This window comes from Papilio machaon, chromosome 8, assembly GCF_912999745.1.
Source record: "Papilio machaon chromosome 8, ilPapMach1.1, whole genome shotgun sequence".
In the NCBI taxonomy this organism is placed as follows: Eukaryota; Metazoa; Arthropoda; class Insecta; order Lepidoptera; family Papilionidae; genus Papilio; species Papilio machaon.
Window position 1 is genome coordinate 8,469,393 of NC_059993.1, and position 17,425 is coordinate 8,486,817.

Here is a 17,425-nt window from a genome sequence, read left to right on the forward strand (position 1 = left end):
GTACATATAACGTTCATTCATCACAGATTCCATTATAAAGCTAAGAAATGTGACCCTCAGAGTCGGGAACTCTCATTTTCCGGTCCAGCGCTCGTTGATGTTTAATCTACACATGAAAATTACAAATGTAATTTCTCTCAAATCACAAAAACTACTACAAGATGAAAAGAAAACATTATTTTAGCGCGAACTACTTTTTATCTATGAAATAGACCTGCTCTTTTAGACCTATCGTGTTACAATTTAACATTAAAAGTTGACAAGTAATTACTGACGAGTTACAACTTTTCTTCAAAGTTCTTCATACAACATTTTTAAGCTTTAACATATAAAAAAAATCGCCAAATTCCGACCTATTTCAAAAACAAAGTAATTTCGTATTTTTGTCAAGATTATGGCATCGCCAAAATTTATTACTTTTAACAATAAAAGGACAAAAAAAATGAGTACTTTTTTACAAAATTAAATTGTAAAAAAATATTGAAACATAAAAAAAATATTGAAATTAAAAAGTTGAACGTTGTAACAACGAAATATGTTGTACATTTGTAATAAGTCAGGAGTTTGCAACTGGGGAAATAATATCTTGCCTCATTCCTGCTCTGTTTTTTTCATCGAGCATTCCGAGACCACTCCCAAATCCCTCGGTGCAACCACGAATTTTTTTTCTTAACATTTTCCTTTTATTTCATTATTTACTGTTGTTTTTTTCATCAAGATTTTGTTTTGTTAATTTATAATATATGTGAAGGAAGCAAATCGTTCGGGTATAATAGTCGACCTACATTTCTGTCTTAAATGTAAATTTGTCAAAATACTAAGTTTGTATAAAGTAACAATTGTTATTATTGTTGTATTCACTCCTAATCGCTCGTACACAAACATATTGATATCCTGGTCATTTTCTTAGAAAAAATAGAGAAAAAATTATTTACTTAAAAGTATTTCTGCAATTAAAACTGCAATAAAAGTACGTGGTATATATAAGCATAGACTTTGTACTTTAAATTTATATACAGTGGTATACGCCAACAACAACATCTGTTGTACTAATGGTCTGGCTCGCCCGGTGCGATACCACGACCACACAGAAGACAGGCGTGAAGTGGAAGTAATCCCGCGTACAGTCTGATGAAGGTGCATTCTAGAGGCCTAATTTTAGTCCACACTCACTTACCACCCTTCTCTTAGAAGGAAACTATGGAAAGGGGAATTGGAATTGACGCATAGGAAGGGAAAATATTCTCTTTCTGTGCGGAATATTTCACTGTCGATTAAAGGTAGGCAACGCATCTGCAATTACGGATGCCTATAGGAGGCAGCTTGCTCGTTTACCACCTTAATAATATAAAAAAGAAAAGCGCAAAGGTAGGTGACATGTAGTCCATTGCATTTTCTATTAGAATTGTATACGGTCATGTAATTATCATTACTTCTGTACGAAATCGGGCAGTTCGTAAAATATAAATGCACCGTTAATATTTCGCATTCGGAACGATGTTTGTTGCAAAATCAGAAAATTATCGATCGCAGTCTATCGTTCGATAACTACACCCACGTGCAAATTGCTTTCACAACGCGCCTTACCTAATTGATATAGATATTAGCAATTCAATGTAATAACATATTTTAACAATATTTAGTCTACACATAAACGTAAAATGTAATGACAGTTAATCGTCATATACGAGTACAAGTGCATTATTATAATTAAATTATAAATTTAAATTAAAAATTATATTAAATTATTTATAATTTAATTATAATTAAATTATAAATTTAAATTTAATTATAATTAAATTATAAATTTAAATATAACCTAAGTGCAAATATCACGTATTCCAATTTTACAATATCCACTATATCTCCTATCTGTTTTAAAGTTATTAATATCCAAGCACATACTTATAGCAGATTTGGATTTATCCATAAATGTAAATAAATGATGATTTCTTTTCAATCTTGTTTCATTTTTATAACGTTTTCACAGACGTTGATATTTTTTATATCATAAGGTGGCAAACGAGCAAACGGCCACCTGGATTCGCCGCAATAGCGAGGCGACCGCCGCCCTTAGACATCCGTCAGTGCAGATGCGTTGCCTACCTCTAATCGACGGAGGAAGGGATGCACAAAATGAGAATATTTTCTATTCCTATACATCGCCTACTCCGAGAAATCCACTTCCCCTTCCCATCCTTTCTTTATAAGAAAAGGGTGGAAAGGGAAAGAGGCTAAAATTAGACCTCCGACACCACATTCATCAGACAAAACGCGGAATTTCTTCCACTTCACGCCTGTGTATGGTCGTGGTATTTCACTGTGCGAGCCGACCAATTCGTGCAACAGATGTAGTTGTTACTGGCTTCTACCACTATTTAATTAAAAACACTTCCGAAGATGCCTAACTAACCTAACTTAACTTCGATAATGGAAAAGGGATTAATAGAATATGTTCATAAAATATTATGCACACTTGTTACTAATTTATATTATAAAACAGACCACTTAAGGCCTGAGGTTGGATTTTATTTGATTAAACATTTAAAGGTCATTATCCTTATCAATAACAAAACATAAAACATTTAGAGTTACATCTAACAGGATTTAAAATAGTTCAAAATATTTTGATTAAAACACAACGACTCCCGCTTGGAATACCATAGATGTCTATTAAACACCGGCCATAGACAATGATTAAACATTTTGAAAACGTCCAAGCAATGGCAAGGTAATGACAACACAGTCCGAGTCGCCTCGCGGATAACAAACACGTAAAACATTTGACAATCTCCATAGTAATGTTTTGACGGAAACTAAAAAAAAATTTTACGCATTTTTTCCCTTTGACTGACTTAATCTGCCACGAACCATAAATAGGAAATTATTGTGTGACATTGTCTTCAATCTTAAATTTATCATTATAATATTTAACAGAATAGTAGCCGTGGTTCATTCATTAGAACAAATCTGAAGAGAAGAAAGCGTATTGTATTGAATACGTGCGCATTAATGACGCGACACATTGCGCGCCAAACGTCACTGCAGCCGACATTTTTAATTATATCGGCCATTTTGTAAATACGGATATCGCTGTGTCGGACATGCGTCGAGCTGCGCGGGACCATTTCAAATACGATATTGTACGGTGAGTTTCCACTATCGTCCCACCTGCATAAAAACAGAATTAGCATCTCTTAAAATCTATTTATAAACACAGCGAAAACGTGTGCAGTTGAAATTCACAGAACACATTTACTATGTACTTCCTTTATCGAAAAGAAAACTTTAATGAAAAAAAATACAGTCGAATTGATAACCCCCTTCTTTTTGAAGTCGGCTAATAATTCTGCAAGAATAAAAAATAAATAAAACTGAGAACGTAATTGTATATTGATAGTCTACAATTAAACACTAAAAAAAAGTATCGATAGAGTGCAAATGAGACTGCAAATTTTAGAAATAACTTGTTTTCGCATGCACAGACGCAATCTAGGGTTGCCATTATCGGATATTTGCGATTAGAATTAGTTTATAACTATTACTTAATTAAAATAACTAGTTTTGTTAACTTATCTAATTTGTGTCAGCTTTCTAATACGTAATTTTCAAGTTTTTAATTTATATTTGCTGCAAACAGAATTTATTTTTAATCACCATATGTTTAAAGTTATTTTTTCAACTGTTGATATCAACATATTATCACATTGACTACAAATGGGGATGGAAAATACTGGAATGAAAGCCGCAGAGGTCCATTACTGTCTCAGTCTACTCGTTACGAGTGTTTTTTTTGTAGACATTGTCTTTGGAGGAAGACAATTTAATAATAGTGTTACTGGCATAAGATAAAATTTTAATTCTGTTTTATAATTTTAAAAAATGTTTTTTTTTAAGTTATCAAGAATGCATTTAATTAAGAAAAAGGCTGATGCATTAAAGACTACCCGAAGTAAATAACTTCCTTATAACATTTAATTTGTCAAACCTTTTTACCGTTATCATTGTAATTATAGTACACTTATCGTTAACATAATTACGTTCGTTAAAATAAACATCCTGTAGTTGCATGTTTGTGTTTACTTCATTTTTATTCAATTCCAATTTATTTTTAATTTAATGTCATATGGATAAATAAAAGCTTATCATGTTAACTAGAACATTGTTATTTAATTTACATAATGTTAAAATTTAGGTTAGACATTATTATCGACCAAAATATATCCGATGTTCTTACGTGAAAAATAAACATCGTGATGCACATGTGCACATGGCCAACGTGACAAATTAAAGTCTAAATACTTCTAATATGCCGAGACCTAATTTACTCCCATTTTCACTTCCAATTTCCCTTCCAAGCAAAAGATGGGAAGTGGAAGTAGATTTGATGTAGGAGGGGACACATAGAACGGGGAAATGTTTTCTTTCTAAGCGTCCCCTTCTCTGTTGATTAAAGGTAGGCAACACAAATAAAATTGCGGAAGTCTATGGATTACGGTCGCGTCGCTATTTCAGGGTGTTCAAATGGCAGCTTGCTCGTTCGCCATCATCTTTCTAATATATAAAATTCTCGTGTCACAGTTTTCGTAAGCGTACTCCTCCGAAACGGCTTGACCGATTCTCATGAAATTTTGTGAGCATATTCAGTAGGTCTGAGAATCGGCCAACATCTATTTTTCATACCCCCCCCATTTTGTTTTTTTAATTGCGCGCGGACGGAGTCGCGGGCTACAGCTAGTATCATATAAAAAGTATCAATGTCTTGCATTTGATAGTTTATACTATATATGATTCAAAATCCATGTTTATATGTTCCGTCCGATCTTATATGTTATTTAATAATATTAGAGAGTTAGTTGAATATATTAATGTAATCTACTGTTTAAATCAACGGCGCGTATACATAATATAAACCTAATCGTGGATCTTACTATCGTTTACGTCACGTCACATCTCTTATTTAGAACACGCTAAACTCGGCATGCATTAAAATGTACCATAGATTAAAAAAATAAATCTAAAAGACAAAAGAACATCAAAGCGGTTTCATTTCATGCTGGAAAAAGTCGTATCAAACCGAAAAAACATAGTTTGTATTTAAATATATTTTATAGACTATCAGCGAACGATATTCAAGTCTACTAATATAGCAACACATCAGCATGAACAGGGTTAACTTGCATTATTGTTCTAATTCCAGAAAAGGCACTTCTAATCGAGTTTTATTAGAATAAGATCCCGCATGGCAACCAGTGTAGCTACATGCAGTTGTGGGGAAATCATCGCAAAAACACCCGTCGTTGCCATCGCTGGCACGACCAAGATCTGTGCCTCGGTTGCAATTCCAACAAATACCAGTATACAAAGTTAGCTCGCGAAATCAGTTGAGTTCTAATATTGTGAAAAGTAAAACCTTCTCGTTAACACAATTTAATTAAATCTGACTCAATCAATTATTATTAAGTATTAGAAATTATTAGACCGTACACGCGAAATTTTATGCAGAATTTTTTGTAGATGTTGCAAAAATCGAAATATAAGGTGTGAAATTAAATGAGAAGAAAAAGGACTTAAAGCAAGTCATTAATGCATTTTATATGAAGTTATTTAAAATAAACTTGGGTTGGGAATTCATCGAGATCCAGCATCCACGAGTAAACTTCACAAGTTAATAAGAAACCTTCATATGATACGAATCAAGTATTACTTAAAATGCCAACATTGTTCTAAATCAAAAAAAATCCTATAATTATCCGCTCCAAAATATTATTTACAAGTAATATTTTAAATGCACAATAAATCAAATAAATTCTAGCGCACAAGGAAAGCAAGTTCCATTACTGGCGGGAACTGTCACGGATTATTAATAACTTGCGTTTTTATAACTTAAACATATATGGAATAGGGTGTGTTTTACAATGAGCACGTGAGCCGAACGAGCGGTGTACGAACTAGTCAGCCTTGGGCACTCACTTTTGTACATAACTATTTATTTGTTCCGAACGCGTTCTGCGGTTATTTACTCGTACATTCGTCGTGACTCTTAAAACTATTACGTTGGTTACAAAATTGATTGTTCACAACTTCGTTGTCAAATATATGTTATATTGATTGTTAACATTTCAAATGCATTGTGAATATATTTTGCTGGATTCTTTAGTTTTTTCCCTGTACTTAGCAACCGGAGATACGTTGGTATACGATAAGGTTGGTATACATTATGCATTAGGTAGTAATAGTGGTTTAAACGGTATGTGTGTCAAAATGTTTCCAGTCACTGAACCGCCCGGCTAGATCATAGCTACGTGACTTATGTCACAAAATCAAATATTAAAAGAGAATTCTAAAAAAACACGACATACTAGACAACGTTTAACATGATATCGGTTAAAATGACGTGTATGGCGGAGCATAGGCTCCGGCTAAACGCCGTATAAACAATGCGATGTTATAAATACTATCGGATATTACTCTTATTAATTTATTGCTTAAATTGACGAACTAAAGATTAGGATAATTCAATTATCAATTGTAAATATGAACTATTTAGATCAAAGCTCATATAGACGGCAACATACGCGTACGGATTTCAATATCTAATATAATATATAAAATTCTCGTGTCACAGTTTTCGTTCCTGTACTCCTCCGAAACGGCTTGACCGATTCTCATGAAATTTTGTGAGCATATTCAGTAGGTCTGAGAATCGGCCAACATCTATTTTTCATTTTTTTTTAACTGCGCGCGGACGGAGTCGCGGGCGACAGCTAGTAAATATCTAAAATAGCATACGGCGTAGAAAAATATTTCAATATATCTCGCTCTGAGATTATTCAAACCTCTCAAGATAAATGAATGAATGAATATTCTTTACTCTGATTTTCTTTTGTACGAGTTGTATTTGTTTTTGTTTTAGTGTTGGCTATTTTTAGGTTAACATTCTTAGAATAAAGATGTAAATTAATAATTGGATCAAAATATGTTTTTGATGACTCAATTAAACAACAATCATGTTTCGTACACAAAATGCTATTACTTGACTATCTTGCAACAATTATTATACGATTTCTAAGTTAACAGTCAAACAAAAAAGTCTATATAACTTTTTTAAAGCTGTAATTAAACAATTGAATCTATCTTTCATTTGTGCGAAGAGTGCATGGTACTATTAAACATTCACACACAAATCTGTTTGTGCATTAAAAATTCTTATCTGAAAATGACACAGTATATTTGGCGTACTGTACAGTGCCGTGCCGTGCTTTGGCGTGCAACTGACCTGCCTCAACGCCGACTCGTATGCGGTACCCATAGGCATTAAGTAGTTAGAATTTCTGTTAATTTATTCAGGTGAAATTTTATATTGTAACATAATTACTTAATAAAGCGTAGGTGACTCAGGGGTTAAGTGCTCGACTTGCAATCTGCAGGTTATGGGTTCGAATCCCGCCATGTACCAATGTGTTTTTCGATTATCGATTTACATATACACATTTATCCGACGTTCTTATGATGAAGGAAAACATCGTGATGCTGCACATATCTGAGAAGAAATTCAATAATATGTGTGAAGTCAACAAACCCGCACTCGGCCAGCGTGGTTGATTATGGCCTAGTCACCCCTAACTTAGGGTAAGCTCCGAACCCCTCAGTGGGGACGTATAGTGAGCTGATGATAATGATTACTTAATATAATCTTAATTGCACCATATAGATTTTAAAATATTTATCATAACAAAAAGTAATATTAATAACCTATATAATATAGGTCTCTGGTAAACACTAAGTTGTAACTAAGTAGCATTAAGTGACTAATAATTCCACCGTCTGAACTAATAAGGTTTCTTTTCTGCAGGTTACGTAAACATTGCTTTGTTCATCCCTTCTCTAACTTAAACTGAGCGAATAGATATAGCAAGAAGAATTTAAATGAATAGACATTCCAACCCATTTTACTATCAAAAAAATTCATAGGAGTTCCCAAAACAAAATCAAGAGTATCGTGTCTCTGTTCTTTACTAAGTCTTGAATCTGAACTTATTAATGGCTTATAATAATAAAAATTATATATATAAATTGCTCTAAGTATTAAATATCATCATCAGCTCACTATATATCCCCACTGAGGGGCTCCGAACCTAGCCCCTAAGTTAGGGGTAACTAGGCCACAGTCAACTATGCTTGCCCAGTGTGGTTTGACTTCACACATATCATTTAATTTCTTCTCAGATATGTGCAGCATCACGATGTTTTTCTTCACCGTAAAAACGTCAGATAAATGTACATATGTAAATCGAGATTCGAAAAACACATTGGTACATGGCAGGATTCGAACCCAGGACCTGCAGATTGCAAGTTAAGCACTTAACCCCTGAGCCACCGACGCTCCCTAAGTATAAAATAAATTAGCTTTAATTAAACGGAATAATAACGTTATAACAAACAATGAACTTTTTATCCGACGAAGTTAATTCTTAGAAATAAATATTAAATATCTCAATACGACGACTTGTATCTAAACAATGGCGGACAAAAATTCCAAGAATACAAGTTAACTACATTATTATAATTACATAATAACATCTTAAATACACATAAAATGTATTATAAACAAACTCCCACATATAAAAATATAAAACAGTGATACTATTTTGTTTTTTTTTATTGTACACTTCCATACTATGCTAAGTTTAATTCATCAATTTTTTTTAATATTCAGATATAGTAATTTTATCTACATTAATATTATTCCGTACAAACCTGAAGGTATATAAGGTAAAACTCTGTAGCTTTTGATTCAGTTGAGAATGTCGAAAATCCTTTTATTGCGTCGGCTTAGAAGTTTGATTTTTTTACAGCTCTACGGAACAGTAGACCTGAATATTTGATATAAATTCCAGCTTGATACTTCTACGAGTTCTTTAGAAAAGGGTCTTGGCAGACAGACAAACTGATGATCAACAAAGTGATAAGAGTTCCGTTTTTTTCTATTCGAGGTACGGAAAGAAAAATGAGGTGTTGAACACTAAATTAACTGGATAACGAATAAGTAAATTTGACTCATTATTACTGTAACTGTTTTGACACAATTTGCAACTAAAATGAAATGCAAGAAACTAAAGATTTCGTAAAGATATTTCCAAAAGCTCTAAGCCGCGAGTTCTTAGTGCGCTTGCGTCACTCGACCAGTGAAAGTAAGGCGCAGGTGATTGGTGCGAGAGCGACTGCGGCGTGCCTGTCCACACGCAGCCCTTCGCCTGGGTTAATACCCTGTCAACACAAAACCACCGGCCCTTAGAACATCCGAACAAGGGCACTTGTAATGTCACAGGTGTAAGAATATACCCAAAACGTTTCTCCGACACTCAGAGTTTTCTAATAAATCTGCATATTGTCTGTGTTGATTTGAAATCTAAGAAATGTATACTTTCAGACGAGCTTAACGGTTTGTTTATTATTTTAAGTCTTTAGTAATCATTTTTCTGAGGTACAAGAATTTATAATTAAAGTAATTTATATAAAAAAATGCTATTATTAATTTTAATAACTATTTTAAATAATCTGATATTACCAAAGTACCAATTACTTTAATTTTTCCAATAAAAAAACTACTCACGATTTAAATGTAGTATTTCCAATATTAACTAAATCTCACTGAATATAGTATCTAATGTTAAACCTAAGCCAACAGAGGAAACGATTAAAACCAAAGCTCAGTTACCCAGATAATGGTTACGTATTGGCATAGCCATGTTCGGAGGCGCGGAGCGAATTAGTGACTGCCCGAACACGGCGCTCAACTATCCGCAACTCAGTTGACAACACAACCACTTAAAGTGGTAATTCTATAAATATTCCACTTAAAATATTTTTAAAATACTTGCACTACATAAAATAAACAGGTTATTTCAAAGTCTCGCAAATAAACCTAAAACTATGCAATCCTAAGCATGAAATAGTTATGAATAACTTTTTTGCAATTCTTTAATATATTAGTGAAAATCATAAAAAAAGTAAAGTATGCGCCTCAATGTGTAATTAAGTTCCTTCTATCTTCAAAAATTATAAACGTTAATGTAAAGAACTGAAATTTGAACTTTAATAACCGTTAACCGAATTCAAAAAAGGAAGATGTTCTCAATTCGTCTGTAAAGTTTTATTCACGTTAAGTACGAATAACGTAATGTAGTAAACACAGTAAGAATGACGTAATTGTTTTTATTTTAAATGTACTAGGGTATGTTTTTTTATATGTTAGTTTTAATTTTTAGTGTAGTGTGAGAATGTTTTGTTATGAAATCTATTTTCTTCTTGCTGCGTAATATCGTAATATATCTTTGCCTGTAGATGGCGGTACTGTCACAGTATTGTGCCGGCTGATCGTGCGATGAATAAATGCAACGCGTTGGAGCATATAACGAGAAATCGTGCGGCGCAGCGATGTAGATACTTCAATAAAGGCTAAACGAGGCCGCTCGCTGCTATATTTTACACATTACCTATCCCTTACGATTTGTACAATGAAAGGGAGAACGAGATCAACACAAGCTGTATCAAGCTTACAGAACTACATTTAAGTCTCAGGTCTTGCTGGTTCATAGCAATTTTCGCTGATCCATAAAATTACAAAGACGCTTTTACCAAATGTAAAACTAAATATCAAAGTTAATTATAACGAGCGTTGTTTATGATAATCGTAACGATAATATGATTAATATCAAAATACATTTAGGTGATTAATATGCACTAAGTCAGTACCTACTTAGTTGCGTGGGAGCGGGCTGAGTATGAAGTGGTCGTACGCATTATTCCTCCGGCCGCGGCCTACGAGCGCTGATAACAGGTATCAACGCCTACGCGCACTTACCTACGATGCGACAAACTCTATGGCATAAATATACTTAACTTTACTACACAAATATTTAGGGCATTATCGATTTGTTTCAACTAGTATGCATGAGCAGATGTATGAATGTGGAGGTAAGATAGGTGTGCCAGCACCGTGCTAAATGACGGTACCGAATGGTTCGTAACTTTCTGGGTGACTTTTTTCAGCAAAATTGAACAAGGATTGTCGTCGGAGGCACTTATGTGAAAGGTTCACATTTATTCTATAAAACATCTACAATAATACGTAAATTTGTGTCCGAAAAAAGATGGAAAAGAAGCAAGAATAATACTTATTTTACAAAACAAAAACAAAAAACAGTAATTTAAACAATAAAATGCATACATAAAACAGAAATAATTAAGATAAATGACTAAACGATTAATAACAAACAAGCACTTTGTTATTAACAAGTTTACATGACTTACTGAACTCCGTAACTATAATTAAAAAATTAAAAATAGTCTAAGAACACAGTTCTAGTCATGATCTGACACACTAGCGACATCTGTGCAATACATTAAAATGTTACAACACAGATAAGATATTTTGGAACTTAGATAGAACAAATTTAATACAACGACCTTACATAAAATAACTTTTCAATTAGGTCTAGTCTTACTCTACATATGAAATTATCATTAAAATAAATAAAACTGTGTTAAAAAAATGAAACGAAATTGATGAGGTAAAAAAGTCAAACTACAAAGAACCAGGAAGAGTTGTACGAGCGTTATGTAATTTAGTATACAGTGTGATGTTAAAACATCAACATTTGAATTGTAAATGAAGCCCGCTGTAACGAAAGTCTTGCACACAAAATTTAGATTCCGCTCTTTTAATTCCAACAGAAAGATATAAAAGACTTTTTTATTAGATTACGTTTACCTGAATTCTAATAAGACTCATGTTCTCAAGACTCTATAGAATGCTCTTAAACAGGTCTGTACAACTCCTCTCAAATAGGGATTAGTAACTTACTTTAAGGATCGGAGATTTCTACTACAGTAACTTTATCTTTTATAGTTTTCAGTTATTTATTACACAAAGATTTTTCCCCATAGATACTACACACTTTCTCTTGAACACCTCTAATAATAATAATATAAAGATTATTATTGGAGGTATTCACTTACTTTGCCTTTAAGTTAGTAAAAGGTGAACTAACTTTTTAACAGTGGTAGAATCAGCAACAATGATATTTATTGCACGAATTGGCCGACTCGCCCGGTGAAATACGACGACCACACAGACGAAAGACGTGAAGTGGAAGAAATTACACATTTCGTCTGATGAGTGTGCGTAACGGAGACCTAATTTTGGTCCTATTTAATTATCTTTATTTTCCAACCTTTTTCTTTTAAGGGATGGTAAGGGGAGGTGAATTGAGCGGAATGGTCGCATATGAAGCGGAAATTCTTTCTGACGGTTAACAGGTTGGCAACACATCTGCAAATTCGAATGTCTATGGGCAGCGGTCCCTCCAATAATTTGGTGAATTTAGGTGGCCGCTTGCTCATTTGCCACCTTATATTATAAAAAGTCATGATCATCAGCTCACTATACGTCCACACCGAGGGGCTCGGAGCCTACCCCAAGTTAGGGGTGAGTAGGCAATAGTCAACCACGCTGGCCAAGTGCGGGTTTCTTGACTTCACATATCATTGAATTTCTTCTCAGATATGTGCAGGTTGCACGATGTTTTCCTTCACCGTAATGGACCTGCAGATTGCAAGTCAAGTGCTTAACCCCTGAGCCACCGACGCTCCCTATAAAAAGTAGAGCATTGTAATGTAGTACGTTAATCTAGGTCCAATATACCTAATGCTGTAGCCACGATAAACCGGACCTCCGTATACTAGCGCTCAACATTCCAGCGTATAGAAAAGCAACCTTGGCATTCTCCACGGGCAAGCTTTATCAGTGTAATGCGTTACCAACACGGCGGCGCAATGCAACTCTACCACAATGCCTGTTATCAAGCGGATCGATAAGTATTGCCAACATAACGATGCCACTATTGATAAATAAACTTGTTCGTTATGCTTCTTATAGTTATGTTGGATTCTTTTACGAGTTTTTTGTATAAACGCATGTAGATGAATTCATATCATTTGTATAAATATAGCAAAATATAATCGTGTATTTTTTCAAGGTTTCATGGGACTTTTGTTTTTTTAGTTAAACCTAAGAGCTGAATGCTAAAGTGCACTTTTTAACACAATATCCGACCGACAGTAAGCCAGTTTACAATATGAGACATGTCAAAAACCTTATAGAAACATAAAAAAATATCATATTAAACAGAGTTTGCCACATCTCATCATCAGGTCACTATAGGTCCCCACTGAAGGGCTCGGAGCCTACCCTAAGTTAGGGGCCACTACTAGGCCATACTCAACCGCGTTAGCTCATTGCGGGTTGGTTGACTTTAAGTTGCATCACGATGTTTTCCTTCACCGTAAGAACTTCAGATACATATGTAAATCGAAAAACAAATTGGTACATGGCAGGATTTGAACCCAGGACGTGTAGATTACAAGTCAAGTGTTTAACCTGTGAGCCTTCGACGTTGTCTTACCACATATAGTAAAAAGGTATTTTTGTATAAAATTCATACATGCTTTATATTGTATCTTACTAATATTATTAATTCAAATATTTAGATGGATGGATGGATGTTTGTTTGAAGGTATCTCCGGAACGAATCAACGGATCTTCATAAAATTTGGCACAGATGTAGAACATAGTCTGGAAGAACATATAGGTTACTTAACACGTTTTTTTTAAATCCGCGCGGATGTAGTCGCGGGTGACAGCTAGTTATACAATAACTCCGGAGTTGAAAGTGAAAATGTTTGCGTACAATTATAAACAGCGTTTTTTCATTTCGTATCGTTCCGAGTTAATACGTTACACATATAACAATATTAGTTACGGTGTAATTCAATTTCATTTCTTTTAATAATTTCGATCCACTGTATTTCAAGGTTTATATTTTATATTTTAGTCGTTTCCTGACACTTGTATATCAAGTGAATAAAATTTATCCACTGAAAGTTAATGCAATGTTGTAATATGTTTTTTCCTCCTTGCTTTATACACGACTGTTGAAAGTATGTTTTCATTCATTTTTAATTTTAAATGTTGTATTTTTAATCCCGTATTATTCATTGTTCTAAAAATAAAACACAAAAATGAGAAATTCAAAAGTGATTGTGTATTGTACCGCCCACTCTGGAGCAAGCAGTTTTACGTCATTCACGATTGCCTCCTAAATGCCAGCAAATAAAATGGAGTTTACCTACAAATAACAAATATATTAATAATAAATTCTGACGAAATTGATACATTTTTTATTTAACTGGTCAATATAACAAATAGCACGATAATTGTTTAATTGAATTAGCTCTGAAATGATTGACTTCACCCAGTCACATGGGTCAGTAATCATCAGGTCACTAAAATTTTAATATATTTCAATTTTCAGTCCGTTAATGTAAGTTGGTCCTTGTCTCATTTATTTTTATACACCGGCCGCTCGTTTGAGATGTTATTATTATTAGATTTATCTAACACTTTCTATTTCAATTTACGAAAGTCAAAAGTATAAATTCTAATATTTTATAAAACTGTTTGTTTTCAGATCAATCGTTATTACTTCGTAATAAAACGTTAAAACATTGCCACACACTTAAAACTCAACATTTGGACCCGAATCAGTGTTCCGAAAGCATAATTTTTTAGAAATTAACATGTTTATTACGTAAAGGTTTCCGCGGCGACCCCGGACACGGGGCGTTGTCAAAATTTGCTAATTAGATTTCACGAGCAATAAATAATATTTTAACATAGTATTTATATATTTATAGAGAAATTATTACGTAGTACTACGAATGCTTAAACGATAAAATTATACGAAAATTTATACAGTTTTAGTTAAACATGAATAAATAGTATGATGAAAACTTTAATAAATAAAGTTAACAATATATTCAAATTCTTACTTCAACGTGATCCCGCAACAACAATATTTGTTAGGTACACGAATAGGCCGGGTAGACCGGTGATATACCACGACCACACAGAAGACAACCGTGAATTGGAAGCAATTCCGCGTACAGTCTGATAAGTGTGCGTGCCGGAAGCCTAATTTTAGTCCACGTTCTCTTCTCACAGGGGGAAAGGAGAAGTGGATATGGCGGAGGAAGGCATGCGTAGAGAAATATCCTTTTTCTATTTGTCCTCTCCTTCGTTGATTAAAGGAAGGCATGGGACACGGTCGCTCCGGTATTTCGGCGAATTCAGATGACCGCTTGCTCGTTTGCTAACTTTATAAGACACAAGATAAACTTTTAAAAAGCTCGTCGTACACCAAAAGCTTTACTTTAATACAGTCCTTTGATATCCTAAAACGTAGCAAGAGAAGCAATACTACTAAAAGAAATATCACAAACAAAAAAGTAAACCACTGTTTTAATGGTCGAAGTTACACAATACTGTAATGTCCTGCTGACCTCGTGTGTCAGCCGGAAGGTGTAGTGGTCAGGGTCAGAGAACACCATGCATAATCACCATAAATATTTGTAGGCTTATGCATGATTTCTTAATAGTTACAGCCATTTTATATCAATACTAAACGATATTCTAAGAGAGTAAAATGATTGGAAACAGTGTTGTAAAAATGTGGTATAGAATATTAAAAATGGCAAAGTTGTTAAAGAAATATTAACTTAATTTCTTTATCTCGACTCTTAATCCATTAACAAGCTTTGCATACTCATGTAAGTTATGTGCCAAAGAATTCATTAACATGCTTTGAATTAACTGCAAGCTTATTATAATACTGTATTTCCTTTAAAAGACACTAGAGGGCATTCCTGAGCGCATCCTGCGTCTCTTTATAAGACTGGACGAGGTCGGCTTATTTAGAATTTATGTAAATTCAGAAAGAAGACAGAAAGGATTAAACTTCAACATAACCTTGAAAATAAATTGTTAGAATCGTATTTAATAATATTTTTAAACTCACATAATGTCGTCCTTTCGCAAGGCATTGCAAGGCGTATGGAGACAACAGACTAGATAAGGATGCGAGAGATAAGTAAATCGCTGGCAGTTCTAAAGCTGGGTACAATATATCCAGCCTATCGAAACTTTAAATAAAATATAGCGTTTTTTCAATATGATTTCGTCTAGTTCGTCCGTCCTCAACTTAACTACTCACTTAAGCCTTGTTACTAGGGTTGTCATGTCTTCAGGTTTGAATGATGCATATTTGAGCTACGGGTTCGACATCAATGTCTTAGGGTCGTGGATTTTTTTTTCGTTTATTGAGTTGACAGCCTACTTGTCACTCCAGTTATGAAAGTGTACATTATATTTTTTAGGAAATCGAAATACCCGTAAGTCTTAAAAAAGAATAACTATGTTGGAAGAACTTTTTGGAATGATCTATCAAATGTCAAAGGTTAAAATATTCTCAGCAGATAGAAATCGCTTATAACCTTTATAAGGGTCTGTTGGATCTTTGTTATTCAGTGATTCGACATGTAATAACTGAGAGATATGTCATATCACTTCGAGCGTATCGTTAAACCTCGTTAAAACGACCAATGTAGATTTATTTTTAAATATCCACGTAAAATTATTATTAAAATGTAATTTTTTATATAACGTACAATAAATCTTTTATTTATTACTTTTATGTTACGTAGTACATCTATTGACTAATTTCAACGGGAAGGGAAAATTAAGAAAGTAGTCTATAATATGCCTGCGTGCATCAGCAACTTATCCGTCATTACGGTCCAGCCGTTCCAAAGGCGATCTTGCGAGCTTGCGACAGACTTATAGATAGACGGATAAAAATAAAAAATGGTTTTTCAATATCAGCTACATAAATACCTCATGTGTACGATATATGAGATTGTTTTTTTATATGTTTATATGACACTCCAACTCTACTAATATAAATGTATTTACACGTAGATTGCAACCCATACCGTGTTCTACTAGTAAACAATTTGAATTATAACGTATCGTTATATATAAGTCTACCTATGACTAAGTAAATAAAACTTTTTCATTTAACATTGTTATTTATAACAATCAATCTACAACATGAAGTTAATAAAATAAAGAGAAATGTACAAATGTTTGTATTGTAAAGGTCAACTTGCTCAAAATAGAGTTAATGTGATTGGCGATACAATCACATCCAGAGATATAATTGAAGTAGCGTACACGTAGAGATGTTTTTTTTTACTCTAATCGATTTATAAGCGATTTTACTGATTAAGTTCAGGTTCCGTTTGTCACTTGCCAGTGTTTTTGACTTTATATATTGGATTTTTTTTGATCCATGTACGTATGATTCTGTTTGTAATTGGAGATTTTAAACTTTTATTTAGATAAGTATATAACATGATATTTATTGCACAGGAGGCAAATAAGCAAGTATATTACTTATATATTATCGTTCACCTCCATGATTCGCAACACACTGTATTTTTAAATCATACTTTTTAACGAGAC

General features: G+C 33.6%; 1 protein-coding gene across 3 annotated transcripts in view; it reads right to left on the reverse strand.

Moving 5' to 3' along the window:
* Window positions 1–17,425, reverse strand: part of LOC106720324 (terminal nucleotidyltransferase 5C) — a 144,696-nt gene that overhangs the window by 123,832 nt on the left and 3,439 nt on the right. The window contains exon 1 of one of the 3 annotated variants that reach the window (XM_014514955.2): window positions 8,343–8,350. The exons of the other annotated variants lie outside the window; for them this stretch is intronic. The gene's annotated coding sequence lies outside the window, so the exon portion shown is untranslated. Of the gene's footprint in view, window positions 1–8,342; window positions 8,351–17,425 lie in introns of those variants that run through there. 3 annotated transcript variants of the gene reach the window in all.